At 36.5% G+C, this 18,810-nt stretch overlaps 1 protein-coding gene across 7 annotated transcripts in view; it reads left to right on the top strand.

Annotated features, from left to right (window-relative positions):
• Nucleotides 1-18,810, top strand: part of Dtna (dystrobrevin alpha) — a 348,780-nt gene that overhangs the window by 144,364 nt on the left and 185,606 nt on the right. For 5 of the 7 annotated variants that reach the window (XM_078030189.1, XM_078030188.1, XM_078030190.1 and 2 more), the window contains one exon: nt 16,428-16,557. The exons of the other annotated variants lie outside the window; for them this stretch is intronic. The gene's annotated coding sequence lies outside the window, so the exon portion shown is untranslated. The remainder of the gene's footprint in view (nt 1-16,427; nt 16,558-18,810) is intronic. 7 annotated transcript variants of the gene reach the window in all.

Here is an 18,810-nt window from a genome sequence, read left to right as displayed (position 1 = left end):
CTTACTCCACTTAATAATTCTAGACCAGTTACAGTTACTGAATGAGTCACATGCAAGGCACACTATATTCATTATCTGCATTAAAATTCCAGATTACTCTAGCTAAGCACTATTAAAGATGAGGAAATTATTTAAAGAAAATAGGGAACAGATGCAAGTCCTTATTCTTGGTCATCAAGCTGTAACTTGCCAGTGTATTCTGAACACATATAGAACCTTTAGTACTAGCTGAAACAAAGATTAATTGTGAAAATTAATCTCTTGGGTACATTCTGAAAAAGATAAAACTTCAGTTTTGAACCATACAAATGCATACTTATCTTCCAGATAGGATAATCCTCTATGTTCCATTAAGTATACGTTTAGAAAGTTGACTGGAAATCCCTGAGGAATAAAAATAGAGCAATAATAATAATATCAAGGAATTATTTGATTAATATATGTAATTTTTTTTAAGAACTCTGTATTATGTAGGCAATCCATGATACTCTGTTATGCAGCCAGGCAGAAAAGTAAAGCCTGGGCAGAATAGCTCCAACAAGTAAACTGTTAAGACTCAAGAGGCGACCTTCTTAGATAAGCAGACTGCTGCTTATTTTGTCTATTCATCTGTCAAGTTACTCATTTGTTTTTGCTTTTTATCCAGAAATTTCTTAAATTATCCAAGAACCAATGCACAGTTTAAATCATGTTCTTTTTTTTTTTTCCCCTATAAGTTCTTTACTGTAAATAAGGAATAGTTAAATTTTCTGGTAGTTGGATTTCTCAAGCTTTTTTAAACCAAAGAACTGCATGTATTTGAGTACAATAAAACTCTTATTTTGTTGGAATGTGAGTAGGCCAGTCCTTCTAGGAGTCACAACTTTGCCGTGGAGGAGACAGACACTGAGAAAAAAAAAAATCAATATTCATCTATACAAAGAGCTAAGTTTTCATTTTACCTTGTTCTCAAACGTGTCAATTTTCACATTTGATCCTTTGAAATGAGCAAAAATGGGAGGCTTCCCATATGTACACACAGGCACGTGTTTACACACACACACACACACACACACACACACACACACACAAACAGTGATATTTGTCCCCTGTTTCTCTTGTTGCAGATGAAACAATTGAATTATGTGAATGGTCTTCTTTATGTGCTTAGAAGTAATTCTGTGGTTTGGGGAAATCCACGAGAGAATGGCTTCTGTCATTATAAAATTTTAGCATAGCTTATAAGTTCCTTTTATCATGCTGCAAGTTCCTTTTATTTCTTTAATGAGACATGTTTCAGACATGATTTTACTTCCAATTTTAGTGTTACTAAACACTAAGCCCAGATTGTCAGTCCTGGAAGGGGTGAAGTCAGCCATTCATTAGAGTGATTCATCTCAGTTAGGCTAGTAAAGAACTATCCAGTTTGAATTTTATCGTCTGCACATTGTCCTGCTGGGAATCACATTGGAAGAACAGAGGGACTCGTATTACCTTAAGTGTCTGAGCATAGTCTCATATTTCTTCTTCTCTTAAGGGATATGGGTTTTAAATGGACTTGAGATGAGCTGTCAATCACCATTAACCATTTCTTCCGGAACTACCAGTTCAGGAGCAATCAAAGCTGCTTTTTCACTGGCCCAGTAAAATTCTCCAGGACCTGGCAGGTTTCTCAAACCATGTCTTACCAATGTCACTGCCTTAACATACTATGGTTTTTCTTTGTTTGGTTTCTCTGAAGGAGTTTCATTAACAACTCATAAAATCTTAGACTGTACAGGATTCTTAATTACATTTCTTGATTATAAAATCTAGAATAAAAATAAGAGAAAATTCTAATTGTTAGATGTTTAAATCTTTTTAAAATGTACTCTAATGCAGTTATCCAAAAATGTAGGGAGGTTGAGTTGACAGTATATTCTACACAATCCTTTCATTTTTGCATAGTCTTACTCAATATTTATTATTTGAATCTCAAATCAATAGAATCAGATAATATAAGGTTGTTGTTCTGCAAATGCTGTAAGCTTATCTTACCTTGCTTAAAATATTCTTGCTTTTGTATATTTTCCAAATATGGGCACTTTTAAAAATCGGCCAGAAACACTTGTCAAAAAGTAAAATGTGGGGGCTGGGGGTGTAGCTCAGTGGTAGAGCTCTTGCCTAGCACGTGTGAGGCACTGGGTTCGATCCTCAGCACGACATAAAAATAAATAAATAAAAGAAAGGTATTGGGTCCACCTACAACTAAAAAAGATATTTTAATTTTTTTAAGTAAAATGTGGCCACTCACATCTAAAATCCCAGATATGCAGGAGGCTGAAGCAGGAGGATTTCAAGTTCAAGGCCAGCCTGGGTAATTTAGACAGACCTGTCTCAAATTAACATAAAAAGAGCCACAGACAGCTCAGTGGTAAAAGGCCCTGGGTCCATTCCCCAGTGTTGGGAAAAAAAAAAAAAAGAAGAAAATATTAAAAATCAATTACCCCAAAAGAGTAGTAAAAATATTTTGTCTGTTTCAGTCCCTTATGTAAATGTTCAGCCTGTAATGTTCAATATCTTCTTAATGAGAAAGCAAAAATATATGAAATCATTAAAATTCTAACCCAACAATTTTCCCTTAGAATATTTCGAAAACCTTAAAATAATACACTAAGTTTCACATATTCCAACTCTCCATTTAGAGAAAGAATAATAATCATAGGGGAGAATAATGATCTGTTCTCCTAAAGTTCCCCCAGAAACTCATCTCAATTTCTTAATTTAATAGGCAAAACTACAATATTTATTTGGGACAGAAAGGAGACACTTTACGACTCTGATTGAAAAAACATTTGAGGAATTCCATCCTTTCTATCAACTCGTCAAGGAGGCATGCACACTGTGACTATTTCATTGTTAGGATGAATACATGTCTTTGGACAAATGCTCAAATGGTTTAGCCACCGTTTAATGTCACCTGGGCTCATGAAAATTAAAGTCAATATTTAATGTTACAATGGATGAGTGAAATTCAAGGATAAGAGGTAGACGACTTTGGAGCCCTTTGGAGCATGTTTTCTACTTCAGGACTCTAATATCAAAGCAGACATTAATTAAGAAGAACTTAAAAAGAAGCTAAATGATGCAGTGAAATACAGAAGTGAGGCTTCTGGGGACCTCGGAACACTAGCCAAAATTCCGAGTGATATTCTGGTAACAGAAAATGCAGTCAGTCAAATCAGGAAATTATAACTTTTCACTGATTTGATTAGCCGAATCAGGATCCAGCTTATGCTTTATCAAAATCCTTCTTAAAATAAAGTTTTAGCCCAATCTATCTGATATGATCTTGACCACTATGGCCAACTCATTCTCAAGAGCATCCAAGTCTAAAAGAGAACTAAAAAGTTCTGATATCTTCACCAGTTCTTTTCTACAGGGCTCATTTTGTTCTTTTCTAAGAGTGGCTTGAGGAGAAACATTTCTTAGCATCTTTGACAGTGCCCTTTCCTTGTTAGGGAAGGAGCCAGAATTCAATGAAATATGCCAAACGTTTTTCACTCTTGGGTCTAGAGCTGAGGCCTTTTGGCAATTCAGGATGGGCTGACTCAATGTCATTCTTGTACCAACCATTCTTTGGCTTAGAGAACTAGAATCTTCAAATCAGCACCTTAAATGGAATTCTGAAGCCCTTGTTATTTTAACCCAGGACCCAGGACCCTTTTTCCTATCCTTTTCCTCTGTGTGTGTGTATGTGTGTATACCCACAGGTGTGCACGTAAGGGATGTGTGTGTTTTACTGAAAGGAGATCATATCTAATGTCTCCTAAAGCAGAACTTCCAATAGAAATAGAATCCAAGGGCTGGCATGCGTGCAGCCCGGATTCGATCCTCAGCACCACATACCAACAAAGATGTTGTATCTGCCGATAACTAAAAAATAAATATTGAAAATAAATTCTCTCTCTCTCCTCTCTCTTAAAAAAAAAATAGAATCCAAGCCTTTACGTAGTTTTAAACTTCCTAGTAGCCATATTTTTAAAAAGTAAAAAGAAATAGGCAAAACTAGTTTAACTAATATATTTTATTTTTCCATAAGTCAAAGCATCATTTCAACATGAACTCGATTTCAAAAGTTATTAGCGAGGTTTTTTTTGTTTGTTTGTGTTTTTTGCAGTACTGTATCTTTGAATTCACGTATGTGTTTTATGCTTACAGTATCTCAATTTGGACTAGCCACGTTTCAGCTGCTCGGTAGCCACATGTGTCTACTATTAAGCTGGTCGGCCCAATTCAACCGCCTCTCTCCCTCAAAATCGCTGGCTTCTGATATGTCAGCTCTCAGTCCACTTATATTTCACTTTACAGAAGAAATCTATATGTATTAATATTTTAACCTAGGTTCTAACACACACACACACACACACAAACACACACACACACACACACCATGTACACATATACAAATTAACATCTGGACATTAATGACCTATGCAGATTTCTTTCTAAGCAAAACTCGAAAATAAAATAATTCCTCCTTCCTCTGCTTTCTGAAGGCGCATGAGCGTGCATCACACTGAGCGTGGAGCGGTCACCGTATTTAGCCTTGTCAGGGCTGCTGACTCATGGCCCATGAATGGCCCTGCTGCCCATGGTAACTGTTTGACAGAATGCCAGCAATGGCCGCCTGCAGCATCTGAAAAGCTGACCTTGTAACAACATCCACATTCTTTTACTTGCTTTTGCTGACACGCTCTCTACTCAAAAGCTGTTTTCAAAACAAAAGTATAACCAAGTATTGAGCTTCTAGAAGCAATCGGATTTCAGTTCATTAAATTATCAGAGTGTGTCAAGGAGGGCAAAACAGCAAGAAATGAATGTACAGAGGGAACCATCCTTGAAAGCTGACATTTGAGCTACAGGAATGGAATTCTTGGAGACAGTGATCTAAGACAACATGAGCATGGAAATGAAACAGAGATGTCACAAGAGCTAAATTTTTAACTTTCTCAGGATCCTTGATTAACTCTGTATTACTGGCCTATTTGAAATTTTGTTTTTCCAAATTGCAAAATGTTTTCCCATTCCCCAACCTAAAAACTATTTTGCTTAAGTGAAGCTTCTAAACAAAGTATATGAGATGCTCTTCATTAATTAATAAGTGTTTTAAATACTTAAAACAGGGATCAAATGAGCAGTAACTGCTACATGCTGTTCTACTTAGTGGATAAGTTGATAATTGATGCTATTCTCTTTTGTCCACATAAAACTCAGTATCTAGCTTCCAGCCAACAACATGAGCTGCCAGGCCTGGTTTTTAGATTCTTCTCTTTTCCTGGTGGCATAGTCTGGAACTTATGTCTTCTAAGTCCTTGCTTCAGCTGATGGCCCTACTCCCTTTTTCCATCACCTCTTGCCTTAAAATATTAACTCACAGGAAAATCACCCTGTGGTTCATTCCTCACACATAGTAGCCAAAAATTATTTTGCTGGCTTTTGGGTGGTGAATAATGATTTTCACATAAGTGGAAGTTTTCAATAAACAGAATGAATGAGCTTTCAGTTGCTGTCTTGGCATGCTATGATCACTAGAGGGCGATAGAGGTGCCTCTCTATTTTGGATTCCCCTCTGTCCCAAGTGAGTAGTTGTAATAGGAATCAAAGGCAGAGTTTAAAGATCATGAAGATCAGAAGGGAAAGGAAATTATATCTTTTGCGGGGGGGGGGGGGGGGGGGATGTAGCAACCTGAAAACTCTGCCAACATGTTTTATTTGTCCTATCCAGTTTGAGGCAAGAGTTATTAATTTGAAGATTTTATGTAGAAATCTGGATTTCTACCGTGAATTTGAAAATAGGAAGATGTGGTGGTGTTTACTGGGTGCCTCTACATGGCACATGCACAGGGAGCTTCTCCCTTTCAATGACACACACTCTTCATTTGAGCTCCATTGCTAAAATCCTCTATTGCTTTTTCAACACTGAGATCAAATTTAGGTGCCACTTATCATGGTTTGGGATTATATATTTATATATATATAATATCTGTTTATATATATATATAAAATCTATGTGTGTGTGTGTGTGTGTGTGTGTGTGTGTGTTAGAAAAATTTTTTTGGTACTCTGGTATATTTAAAAAAAGGTAAAAAGAAAAACAGATCAAGCAAACCTCTTATTATTTCAAAGAAAATGAGAGAAAGGAATGCTTTTTTGAAGGATTAAGAAATATTCGAGAATAAAATATGTGGGCCGGGTGTGTCTTGGTCTTACCTACTTTTCCCATTTAAGTCAGCCAGATGTTCCCATGATCTTTGAGTTTTCTACCACTGACTCGGTCTCTGCCAGATCCCTTCTGTGAGAGTGCAACACACACCTATGAACATGTGCATGCACATACACAGACACACACCCTCTGCCCTCCTCTTTAGGAACACCCCCCCACACACACACACACACACACACACACTTTTTTCCTTAAATTTCATGTCCTTGCACTTAGTTTTTTTCCCAAAACTGATAAAAACTTGAGGACTTAGGTTAGGGAAAGAGCCAACATCTCAGGAAAGGCTTTTCTCAGGTGTTTGCTCTAGACCTTGGGCAAATGGTGCTTCTGTGAGTCCTTGTGATCTAGGTTTCTGGTCATAGGGTAATTCCTTGGTACATTCTGCTTCCCAAGCAAACATGGTGTACCAAGCATCAGGTCAGGGGTTGGGGGATTTGGGGACCTACTAACAATACCATCTCTCATTTATCACCGCTGGCTTTCACTACCAAGCAATGTCTCTCATGACTGACTATATAAGAATTTGCAAATTCAACATACAAGGGGCAAAATGTATTCCCTTTGTACTCAAGGGAGTAGAGAAAAAGTGTATAGCTGCATGTAGCTTATATTCACAGAGGAAATGTCGAACTTAAATTTGGATTTGGGTAGGATAAACAGAATCCAGCAGCTGATATTCTAATTTATTCACATCATTAATCCTTGTTCTCAAAAAGAAAGATAATATAAATATTAGTAATCATAGTTAATATCTGTTGAGTTTACTGTGTGTCAGACACTGTGCCAAATGATTGCCTTTAATCTTTAGGAACAACTAACTCTGTGAGGTAAGACTTGGTATTTTTCCTTTCAGAAGAGTAAAAATGGGAAAACTGGGGTTGAAATAGATAAGTAATTTTCCTTTTAACATAGAGAGATTAAATCAGTAATGATATGAGTTACCATTGACTGTCAAATCTCAGGGCTCCCACTTGACCACCTTAACATATTCCCTTCCTTCTAGGGCAGTGGTTCTCAAAGTAAAGTCCCTAAGACTCTCTAGGGTTCCTTGATATCAAAACCCTCTTACTAATAACATAGCATATTATTTACATTTTTCAATCTGCAGACATTTATATTGATAGCATAAAATTTGTGGTGGCTAAAACTGTGGGTATCTTATCATAATCCAAGGCAGTGGTCCCAAACTCCAGTAGTCATTTACCCAAATCCATGTATAGTGAAAAACAAAGCAATGGGAAGAAGAAACCATTTTGTTAAATTTCAAAGCCTTAATACACATCCTTCTGACAATTGGTGTGAGAAAATGGAAAGGAGCCATAAATCACTTTTAAAATGTATCAAGATACAATAATTGTCTCCAAGTACAATGGTTTGGGGTACAAGCTGAACCCACCACTTCTTTCATAGAACAACATGTTTATTTGAAAGAACAACTGGCTGGCAAACTACGATTATCCAGACATGGGAATTTGGCAAATATTTTCTTGGAAATGAATGAAGTGAGCTTGATACTTCAGGGAAAAAAAACAACTGAAAAATTTCCAACAATGATATAATTTAAACTTTCCAGCAGAATTTTGGAAAGCTTGCATCTGCCACTATAAGCTTGACAGCTTCCCATTACTTTTAAAATAATTTTCTGATGAGACTGATGGTGATTTGGGTACCAGGGATTGAACTCAGGGGCACTCGACTACTGAGCCACATCTCCAGTCCCATTTTGTATTTTATTTAGAGACAGAGTCTCACAGAGTTGCTTAGCACCTCACTTTTGCTGAGGCTGGCTTTGATCTCTCAATTCTTCTACCTCAGCCTCCCTTGCCACTGGGATTACGGGCATGAGCCACAGCACCAGGCGTTGATGGTGATATGAAAAGGATTTGTGTTATTGAAAGTGAAATGTGTCAACATTTGGAATATCTTCAGCATCTAGAGAACCAATAATTTCCAAACAACAAATGTACAGTGTTATAAAAGTTATATATATGTAAAAATATGTATATGAAGTATAAGACTAATGATAAACTTTAATGCAACGATTATTTAAAGTTCATTGACTGGCTAAAGATTCCACACTGCAACTCTATTTTAAGGATCAACCATTTGTTGAATTTCAGTGTCACATCAAAGGCAAATATTCGTATTAATATGAAATATTCTGATGTTTCTGACGGTGTCTCTGTGTAAACTTGGAGTTTCTTCATACTCTACAACTCAAACCTCATTTTGCAATAGATTCAGTGCAGGAGTGGATATGGAAATCCAGATAGCTTCTATTGACCCAGACATTAAAGATATTTTCAGATTTGTAAAACCATGCTGTATTTCTTGCCCAAATTTTGTTTTGGAAAATACTGCCATTTTATTATTTATTGTACATGCAATGGGTTTACCATTATTATTCAAATGAATTTATAAATAAATATTTTTAATTCCCAAGTTTTAATTTCTAATAAGATAAATATTAATAGCTATAACAACTATAGAAAAAAAAAACTTTGGTGGTGGAGGGTTCTTTGGACCAAAGGTCCAAGAAGCCCTGATGTAGGGTCTAGTTTCACTATTTTGAACCCCAGAGTAGCATGTTAATTTCTGATACTAAGGTAAATGATATATCTTTTATTTTCATGATTTTAAAAAGGCACTTTCATCTTCTGAGTCAGGTGGAGATGACAAGTCAGCCCTTCAGTAGCCCTCAGGTGGCTTCTAGGCATAGGGTATATTCAAGTCCACCGGATAAGGGAAAAACACACCCCTGAAGGGCAAGGCCAGAGCAGAAGACCAGAATTAGATGCACTTGTCTCTTTATGCCTTCCAGAAAAAGTATATCTTTGCTTTAGAAAACACCCACCTTTATTTTGCACATAAATATTTTTCCTGGGGAAACAAGATATATATTACCAGCAGCAACAACAAAAATTAAAATCTGGTTTTTGTGCCAGCCAGAGTTTGTCACTGAAATTGCATCCAAATAACTGCTGTATTTTTTGTGAGAACAAGTTTTATGGTTGAGTTTTTATGCATATTAGAAAAGAGTAATGTTTAAAACATGTGGGATTCCATGTACTTAGTACAACTTTGATTCAGGAGACTTGTGGGAAGCGTGGTACTCTGCCTGCAAACATACTCTCCTATCCTCCACGTTCCTTTTTTATTTTTTTATGTTACTAATAATTGATAAAATGTCCTTTAAATCTTTTTTCTTTTTAAATTTTGTTCTTTTTCTATAAGCAGTTCCATGAGTTTCTTTGTTCCTTCTCTTCGGATTGTTTTGATCTTTATACCATGGTAAAATCAAACACAGTTAAAGCAAATCACATTGCGTGATTAATCTTTTAGACATGTAAGACGGGCTTCTCTGTCGAATGAATGAACATAAACTATGAACATGAAAGCAAAGGTCACATAGGATCAGGGAGATTTTAATACAATCTATGATATATCTGCATGTGACTAATTAAAATTTCCTCTTTTAAAAAACTAATTGGACTAATCTTTGTCACATTGTTAGTTATCCTTCAAAATTGAACTTAATTCTCTTTTTGACCAATTTCAAGGTAGCGCTTAAATGTAAGACAAAATAAAGATTTTTTTCCTAGTGAGTAAAAAATATGTCAATATTTCTTCCTTACTTGGAGTTAATGTCAACATGGAAAGTTTGAAGATTTAATGAGCTCAAAACTGCAGAAGCATTTGCCTGTATGATTTTAGCTGCATATTGCCCTGCCTATATTCAGACAAAGAGATTTTCTTCTAAGAAAACTTCGACTACACTTATTTTCAGTAATTATGCAACAAAATGAGACTCTTGTTGGTTTTGTGCATATTTCCCTCAAAGATGCAATATGAGATAATTACTTTCTTTAGATGTTTTCTGAGAAAAATGACTCATCTTTTTCTGATATTTTGGGAAACTTGGGTTTCTTACAGAAGTTTATATTATAAAAGTAAAATGATGACCTACTGCCTTACCTTAGAATGTAGCAGAAATACATTCTGACTGAATGTGTGCATGAAGTAAATGAATAAAATAAAACTCTCAGTGACTGTGGATGTCCCATATGGTTATATGTTCATAAACTTTAATTAGCAAATTGAATAAAAACAACCCCCTAGCCATAAAAAGAAGGCTTTATGCTGAATATGTATGGATCACTAGGAAACACCAGAAGTTAAAAAAGAAAAGTATAATCCCTCAACTTCATTAAAAATTATGTGTTGTGTATGTACGTGTATGTACCTGTGGGCATATATACACATAAGCACACACATATATACATATTTATATGTGTGTATATATAACTGGCAGTAAATATTTAAAATCTTCATAGGAATTTCCTCCAGGGAAGAATGTAAACAATATAATTTTCTTCATAGTTTGTCATATTTTCCACCTCTCTTATAAAGAAAGTTACTGCAACTTAAAAAACCAAAAGCTCTATTAGTTTCTTGCTATCTCATTCTATTTTAAATTAAATTTGCTTTTTTCATAAATATTAGCATCTGAGCTCATCATTCTTATTTTTCTTGTTTAACAAAAGAAAAAAAATATGTGTAAATCCTTGAGTTTTTAGTAGCTGAGCTCCTTGGCTGAGGTTGCCCAAGTGCAATATGTCATTAAACATACCATATCAGGGGCATGTCCTTTTAAAATTAATATCATCTGGTCAGCCACTGCCCTAACCTCAGTGAGATGCAACAGGAAGAATCACAAAGGCAGAACCTTAGGCAGAAAATGCTGTGCAAGAAATACTATGGCTGAGAAATCCTGGATAAATCACCTTCTTTCTTCTCATCACCTGTAAAACAGTTGACAGAACACCCAACTGAACTGAGGCTGACAGGCAAGTTGTCAGATGGTTGAAGAGTTCCTGAATGTGAGCAGGTCTCTAGCTCTATGGTGTAAAAATTCTGCACTCACTACTGAATGTATACATCCATTCCTTTTGACAGCTATTTTGTCCAAATGTTATGCCTTCCATTTTATCTTACTTTAACCTGAGTGATGAAGTATGATTTTTTTTTTATCCCCAATGATAAAATATCAAGAGTGAAACTGAATTCTCTGCTACTTTCTTATATTTGCTCAAATACCCTCTTGCTATCTTTGGTTATTGATGTTGTTCTTTTTCGATCTACATGACAGTAGAGTGTATTTTGACATCAACAACTTTGTTATGTGAGGTTGAAGGATGCATTGCTTCTCTTTTAGCAGGCACAACTGTTGGTAACATGAGAACCTTCATGGTCATTGGTGGCTAGAGCTATGGGAAATCTAGAGTTGCTATGAGGACTACTATAATGCATAAATGGAGTATAATTTATTCTAACCAGGATCCCATTTTTGTGGTTGTACCTGATGTGGAGTTTCAGTGGTTGGTGTATTCATATATGAACATAAGAAAGTTATGTCCAATTTATTCTATTGTCTTTCCTAATCCTATCTTTCCTCCCTTCCTCTTTGTCTAATCCAATGATCTTATATTCTTCCCATTCCTCCCTCCCACCTTATTGTGTGTTAGCATCCACATATCAGAAAGAATATTAGGCCTTTGGTTTTGGGGAATTGGCTTATTTCACTTAGTATGATAGTCTTCAGATCTGTCCATTTGCCAGGTTAACTTCAGTGGTGAATTAGGCTTACTTTGTGCAATATCAGAGATCTGTATGGAGCCTGTGGTGAAATTACAGAAGGGTTTGAGGTCTGAGAGGGATTTAAACCATCTGGACCAAAGTTTCTCAACTTAGTATTGGTACACTTGGACTGATTCATTATTTGTAGGGGCCATCTTGTATACTGCAGGATGTTCTGCAGCACCCTGGCCTCTACCTGCCATATACCATTTGTACCCATTTTTCCTTTGCAAGTGAAAATACTCAAGACATTGCCAAACGTCCCTAAGGGTGAGAGGAGAACCACTACTGACTGAAAAACCAATGATCTAGACTTAATACCCTCATTTTACTAATGAGGAAACTGAAACTAAGTTAAGAGTAAATAACTTGCCCAGCTAGTTAGTGGTACGAAAGAAAACCCAGTCTTCTAATCATACGTCAGTCTTCTTTCCATAACAGCAGAAGAGAGACCTTTCAGATCCAAAGTTTTTCCTTCTCTCCCAGCCTTCTCATTGTTAGAAAGGATCATTCTGCTGCTATGTTTGCAAAAGAGGGTTAACAGGAATCCCAGGCTTAGGTGGGGTGAAATTTTAGCATGCCATCTTGAATTCCATGGCATAGAGCTGCTGGAAAAAAGCAGGATTTATTTGTTTGGAAATTATTTGGAAAAGTTGTTACCATGTCTCCAATGACTACAATCATTCTTAACCAAACTCTTTTAATAGGTCCTGCAACTTATGTCAACAAACAGTGTCAAACTCCATAAATTACCAAATTTTATATGTTTATGAATGCAGTGTAGCTCTCCATGTTTGCATTTCTCTGGTGCACACTTTGCAAATTTATGGATATCATCATCTAACCCAAGGATCTGAAATTGTTGTCCATCCACTGAAATCGAATAAGCCAGACCCATGGCACCCCGATTTCCCAAATATAACTAACAAAAAAGGAAAGCCTACAGTATAAGTCCTAGAGACCACCAACTTCCCCCTTCCCTTTAGTATTTCTGCTGCAAATTCCTACCTAATAATGAAAACAGATAAAATGACTGCTTGGGTTCCTCATTTTTTCCAGTGTGAATAAAATTCTTATGAATTCTTGGGATGAAATTATTTTAATGAGGTGCAAGGTCACAGGGGTAACAGAGAAGAGATTGGACCTAATACATTTATAAGAAAAGGAGGCAACTTTTAAAATAAGAAAGACAATTTAATAAAATTTCTTCTTTACTGCATCCATGTTATTTAATCTTATATTTCACTCTACTTTGTTTTTTTCTAGGGGATGAATAGACAAAGTTGTTACCATGGTTCATTATTGAAGCAGGATTGAAGGCTTTGATTCACTGTCAGTTTAATTCACTGTCATAAATTATAAGCCTAAATCTGATCTGCAAATCTTTGTGATTAAGAATATCCAAATTTCTTCTTAGTTTTAAATTTGGTGACAACCAAAAAGGCTTTATTCACTCATTGGTTTGTGTGTTCTTGCTATAAATATTCCTGCAGGCCTACTGTGTGCTAGCCATCACCTTGAACATCAGTGGTGCAATAATGAACAAAAACTTTGCTTCTGTAGAGATTATATGTTAGTGTGAAATGACAATGGATAAATAATACATTAGAAAGTTGGAAGTGCTATGAGGAAAATATTTCAAGGTAAACACTAGAGAGTGAGGATGGAGAGCTGTTTTAAGTGGGAAAATCAGCACTGGCACAAACTTTAATGGTAATGTGAATACTAACTGTACTTGAGTCTCATGTTTGGCTTGGTCCCATGGAATTACAGCTGGAGTGACCACATACCCCATCCTTGTGTAATGGCTGTATGGCCCTTACCAAATCCCACATCATGGTGACTATCAATAGATTATCATATTTATTCCCTATATTAATACTATTGGTGTGAAGGCATTTCTATTTGTATATGCTCTAATTTAAGGGAGTTTTTTTTTATTTAGCAAAAATCTACCTCCTGCAACTTCCATTCAACCTAGATGCCTAAAATATGATGCCCCAAATAGAGTAAAATACTTCTTTCTCTTGTAGTAGTCTGTGGTGTGATATCGACTCTTAACTTGAATGGAAACCCTGCCTGAAATCTTTGTCAGGGAACTAGGTAAAGGAGACCTTATTTTTATTTTATCTCAGTGTACTAAATCTTTAACTTCTAGTTGAATCAGATATTCTAGGTTTTCCAACCTAGAATTTCAGTTTACTGACCTGGTATTTAAGTAAAATTTTAAAGAAGAAAAAAAAAGTATCATTTTCTATCCCCAGAGAGTGTTCATGTGAGAATTTTGCTTCTCAAGTGTTCAATAGGCTGTAGCAAGAGAAGGAGCAGGATTGAAGGCTTTGATTCACTGTCAGAACCAGAGGCAAGCCGCCCTCTGGTTCAAACGTGGAAAGAATTATCTATATTCAGTTCTGTGTATTCTGGGGTCCCACAAGGAACAAAGCTAGGAGTACTAGAGATGGAGCTGCCTCCAGATCAGACACCTGCTTTTGATCACTGCCTGAGCTACAGGCTGAATCAGGGTCACTTTTTGGTGAAGGAGTAGTGGCCAGAAACTCAAGCTGGCTCACAATCAGCATATCATCCAAGGTGCAATTGTTATTAAAGTCATAGATCCCAGTCCACTCGGGCCACCCAGCTGTCTGTCTGAGTGCTTCCTGGTTTCCCTCCTAGTCCACTGCAGTCCAGGGTGACCCAGGGAGCTAGGCAAAAACCAAACATGCAAAGTACCCACCACCCCAAGATTTACAGGTGGAGGAGCAAAGACCAGCAACAAGATCCTGATAGGTCACTAGGCCAACAACAAGGGATTTTTTGAATGATTCTGGGTTGTCAAATAGAGCTAGATATGTTTATCTCTGTGTGCTCACTTTATCTCTCTCTCTCTCACACACACACACACACACACACACACACACACACGGCTTTACATGAAAGAATATAAGATTGTATAAGTTTCTGTTCATTCCTGACACCGTGGTTTGGAGACCTGCATTCATGGGGGGGAGAGACAACATTTTAACATATAACATATTCCCAAATGCATAGGTTTAACCTACTTCAAACCCAATTTTTAAAATAATGATAGCATGTACTTCAAGAAAACAAACAAAAAAATCAGAAAGTTTTGTAATAATACATTTAATTCAAAAGTGCCAAATTCATGCATGTACCTAGCACTGTTGGGTCTTGATATGACACAACAGGGGTTGATTGTGCAATGAAATTTTCTTTATCTCCTATTAATAACTCATGAAATAACAAACTTATCTGAAAATTTGGATTCGAAGAAAGGGGAGTTATTGTTATAGGATTTTGTTTTCTATGCACCTAAAACCATAAGATGCCTAAAACTAGTCATGAAAGTTAAATTGATGATTATGATCATTTTAGATGACCTGAGTTAGAGAACACAGCTGGAGAGGAAAGCAGTTTGGTTGGAACTGGGGACAGAGGGCACCCTCTACCTATCAGTCCCTCCCTTTTCTGTCCCCACAGCTGTCAGATACCTTGTCCCCTTTGTCTTAATGTGTCCCTCCTCCCTCTCTTCTCCTTTGTCTTAACATGTGATTTCCAGAACCATGCAGAGCTTCTCTCCTCCAGTTTTCATCTATGAATTTTCTCAGAAGGCAAAAACTTATAAAGCCATTCAGCTTTAAGAAACATAAACAGCCCATTTTGTGAGCTATTTACTGTTTATATGTTATTACTACACAACATAATAAATCATATGGATTATTAAATGATGTTGGTTTGCCTTTGCTGTATGTAACTAATTCCTATGAGATATCTACTTACAACTGCTCAAGATTAGGCCATTAGAGAACATTTGTGTCTGAGGACTCCAGCTTCAACAGGAAGTTCCTTGGCTTTAGTAGAAATTATGGTGATTCAATATTCTAGAAAATTACCTACTTGGAAAACAGCAGATTCCATATTCCCCCATTTCTAGGTTTTGTTTTGTTTGGTTTTTGGTTTTTTTTTTTTTCATACCAGGGATTGAACTCAGGGGCACTCAACCACTGAGCCATATCCCCAGCCCTATTTTTGTATTTTATTTAGAGACAGGGTCTCACTGAGTTGCTTAGCACCTCGCTTTTGCTGAGGCTGGCTTTGAACTCGAGATCCTCCTGCCTCAGTCTCCTGAGCTGCTGGGATTACAGGCATGTGCCACCGCACCTGGTTTCATTTCTAAGTTTTTAATCATCTAAAGACAAAGAGTTATGCTAGGACCCCCAGGTTCCAGACTCCCTCCTGTTATTAACCTGCTGTTTCACCTTGGACAGTCACTTGATCCCTCTGGGCCTGTCCATCCTCATCTGTGAAAGGACTTCTAGCATCCATGCCATTATTCTTATAGGAAAAGAAATAACTTATTTCTTATAGTAAATGAAAACCAATCTTCTGAGTTGAATATTACAAGTTATTAATAGTGCATGAGGGTTTTGTAAAATAACATATGTTCTAGAACTGCCATTCTTGGCTGTTTTCTGTAGTAAACATGTGAGTTTCTTAGCTAAATAAAACCGATGTTTTGTCATTGCAGATATATAGGATTTACAAATCCCTGGATGAAGCACTTGGGGAGTCTTTAAATGCCATAATCAACAGCCATTTCAAAGAAAATAATATAGATGGTTTTGGAAAGTTCATGCTGTTTCTTCACGGAATTTTAGGTGAGTGTGTTTAAGCCCACGGATGTAAGATGGACATCAATGACGTCCTTGTAAAGTGCTTCTCTCCCTTTAATAAAAGGGGTTAAATATTACCAACACCTTCCAGCTTTCTACTTTCAATGGGGTGTCAGACAGTGAAAGACTTATTTTCTGTTCCTTTTGTTTTTATTATTATCAGAAACCATCTAAATTATGAGGTGTTCAACACAGAGATGGCCCCGACAATATCTTTCTTGTTTCTGTTAAGCAAATGCCATAACGTTTTATTTCTCCTCTAAAAATTGGCAATTATTTTAAAGATAGAAAACATATTTCATATTAGAGTAATTAGTCAGAATGAGATAAGAACCATGTTTTAATAAGGCATAAACTGAAGGAAAATTTGCTTGTGTCTCTGGTAGTTTAATCATTGACACATCTACGTGTGAGATAAAGATAACATTTCAAAAGCTGCCTGCCGGAGGGTTTCATGTTGCCTACATTAAAATCAGGACATGGTTAAGTTCAAGTGCAGTAATTTTTTTAACTTCTATGAACAATTAAGTACACACACATACAACACATTAAGTTTTGTTTGCCTGGCTATAAAATGGATGAATAAATATATTTTATATCATCAGACATAATACCCTCTCATGATATAAAAGAACTTGCAAATTTGTGCTTTAATATTAGCCTTAAATATCATCTTTTTTTTTAGGACAGAAAGGATTGGAGGAATTGAGTAGTGGTCATATTGGGGAAATTGTGTGACTTTTCACTTCCTTCTAAGATCAGTTTTCAAAATGTGATTTTATTTTCTTCTGTGAATAATGGTGATGTCCAGATCACCAGAATGCACCCATGTCACCTTCTGAATAAAGCAACATTGCAGACATTGCTCACTGCCTGCCTTAATTGCTCACTGCCTGCCTTTTTATACTTTTGGTTAACTTCACAGTGAAGGTCTGTAGCTCTCTCATAATCTTAAGGGTGCATGCATGAATTTGGTTTGTTGAGACTGGATATAGAACTACAATGGTGATTTCATTTGTTTTCAAGATGTTTGCTAAATGTTTACCTCCCAAGAGGTAAACAGTGCACTTTGAAAATATCATTAAGTCCATCTCTCTACTGGAGCTGTTACTCCAAGAGGATTGAAAATGAAAAAACTGATTTTCTGAGTTCTCTGTTCTCCAGTGTGCCAGTCTGTACCTGTTTTTACCTTGAGGTCCATGCTTTACCCTGCACCTGCTCAGTCCCATGGGGATAGACCCCTGTGGGCTACTTTCCAACCCCAGCCTTTACCTCCAGCTTTCCCCAGTAACCTTGAACCCTGAACCCTAGCAACACTGGCTCTTCCTCTGGTCCCTTGAGAAATATAGGTGGTAGTACCTTGGCCTTTTTGCTAATTATGCTCTTTAGGTTGATTTACTATATCTAGTTTAGCCTCGCATCAAATGTAATCATTTCTCTTGGGTTAAATTCCACCCATTTTAAAATACTTAAGTGTTTTCTCTTGTTGGTTGCATCCTAACTCATCCATTAATGCCTCATTCCAAAATGACTGGAAGAAAAGTATGCAGGGATTACTTGCTTCTCCCCAGTAAAACAAATAATCCACAGGAGATAAATTTAAAGTTGGGTAGTTTCATTTGGTCTTTGTTTTGTTTTGGCTTTTGTTTCTTTTTTTCACTTATAAAAAACTTTAAATTAAGACATTGAGGGCTGGGGCTGGGGCTGGGGCTCAGTGGTAGAGCACTTGCCTAGCATGCGTGAGGCACTGGGTTCGATCCCCAGCACCACATAAAAATAAAAGTATTGTGTTCATCTACAACTAAAAAAAATTTTTTTTAAAAAAGACATTGAGATATAACACACACATGATACCAGGAAACATGTATTTCTGTGAATTTTCACAATGTGATTACTGTCAATCAAATCAAAAAGCAGAACTTCACCAATACTTCCAGATGTTCTATTTATGCCTTTTTGTAGCTGATTCCCCCAGAGGAAATCACTATCCTAGTTCATATCACCATTGATTAGTTTTGCCTATTACAGAACTTTATCTGATGGAATCATACAGTGGTTTAAACAGCAATGGAACATTTCTTTTTTTAATTGATAAACTTTAATTTTGGGTACAATTTATTGTTCACAGTAAATTGAGGGAAAGTTACAGACATTTCCCATATACTCCCTGTCCTCAAATATATATAGCCTCCCCCACTATCTGGATCCCACCAGAGTGGCACATTTATTATTACAATC

The sequence above is a fragment of the Ictidomys tridecemlineatus genome, chromosome 13 (assembly GCF_052094955.1).
Source record: "Ictidomys tridecemlineatus isolate mIctTri1 chromosome 13, mIctTri1.hap1, whole genome shotgun sequence".
NCBI lineage: Eukaryota > Metazoa > Chordata > Mammalia > Rodentia > Sciuridae > Ictidomys > Ictidomys tridecemlineatus.
This window is presented reverse-complemented; position numbering and strand designations above follow the sequence as displayed.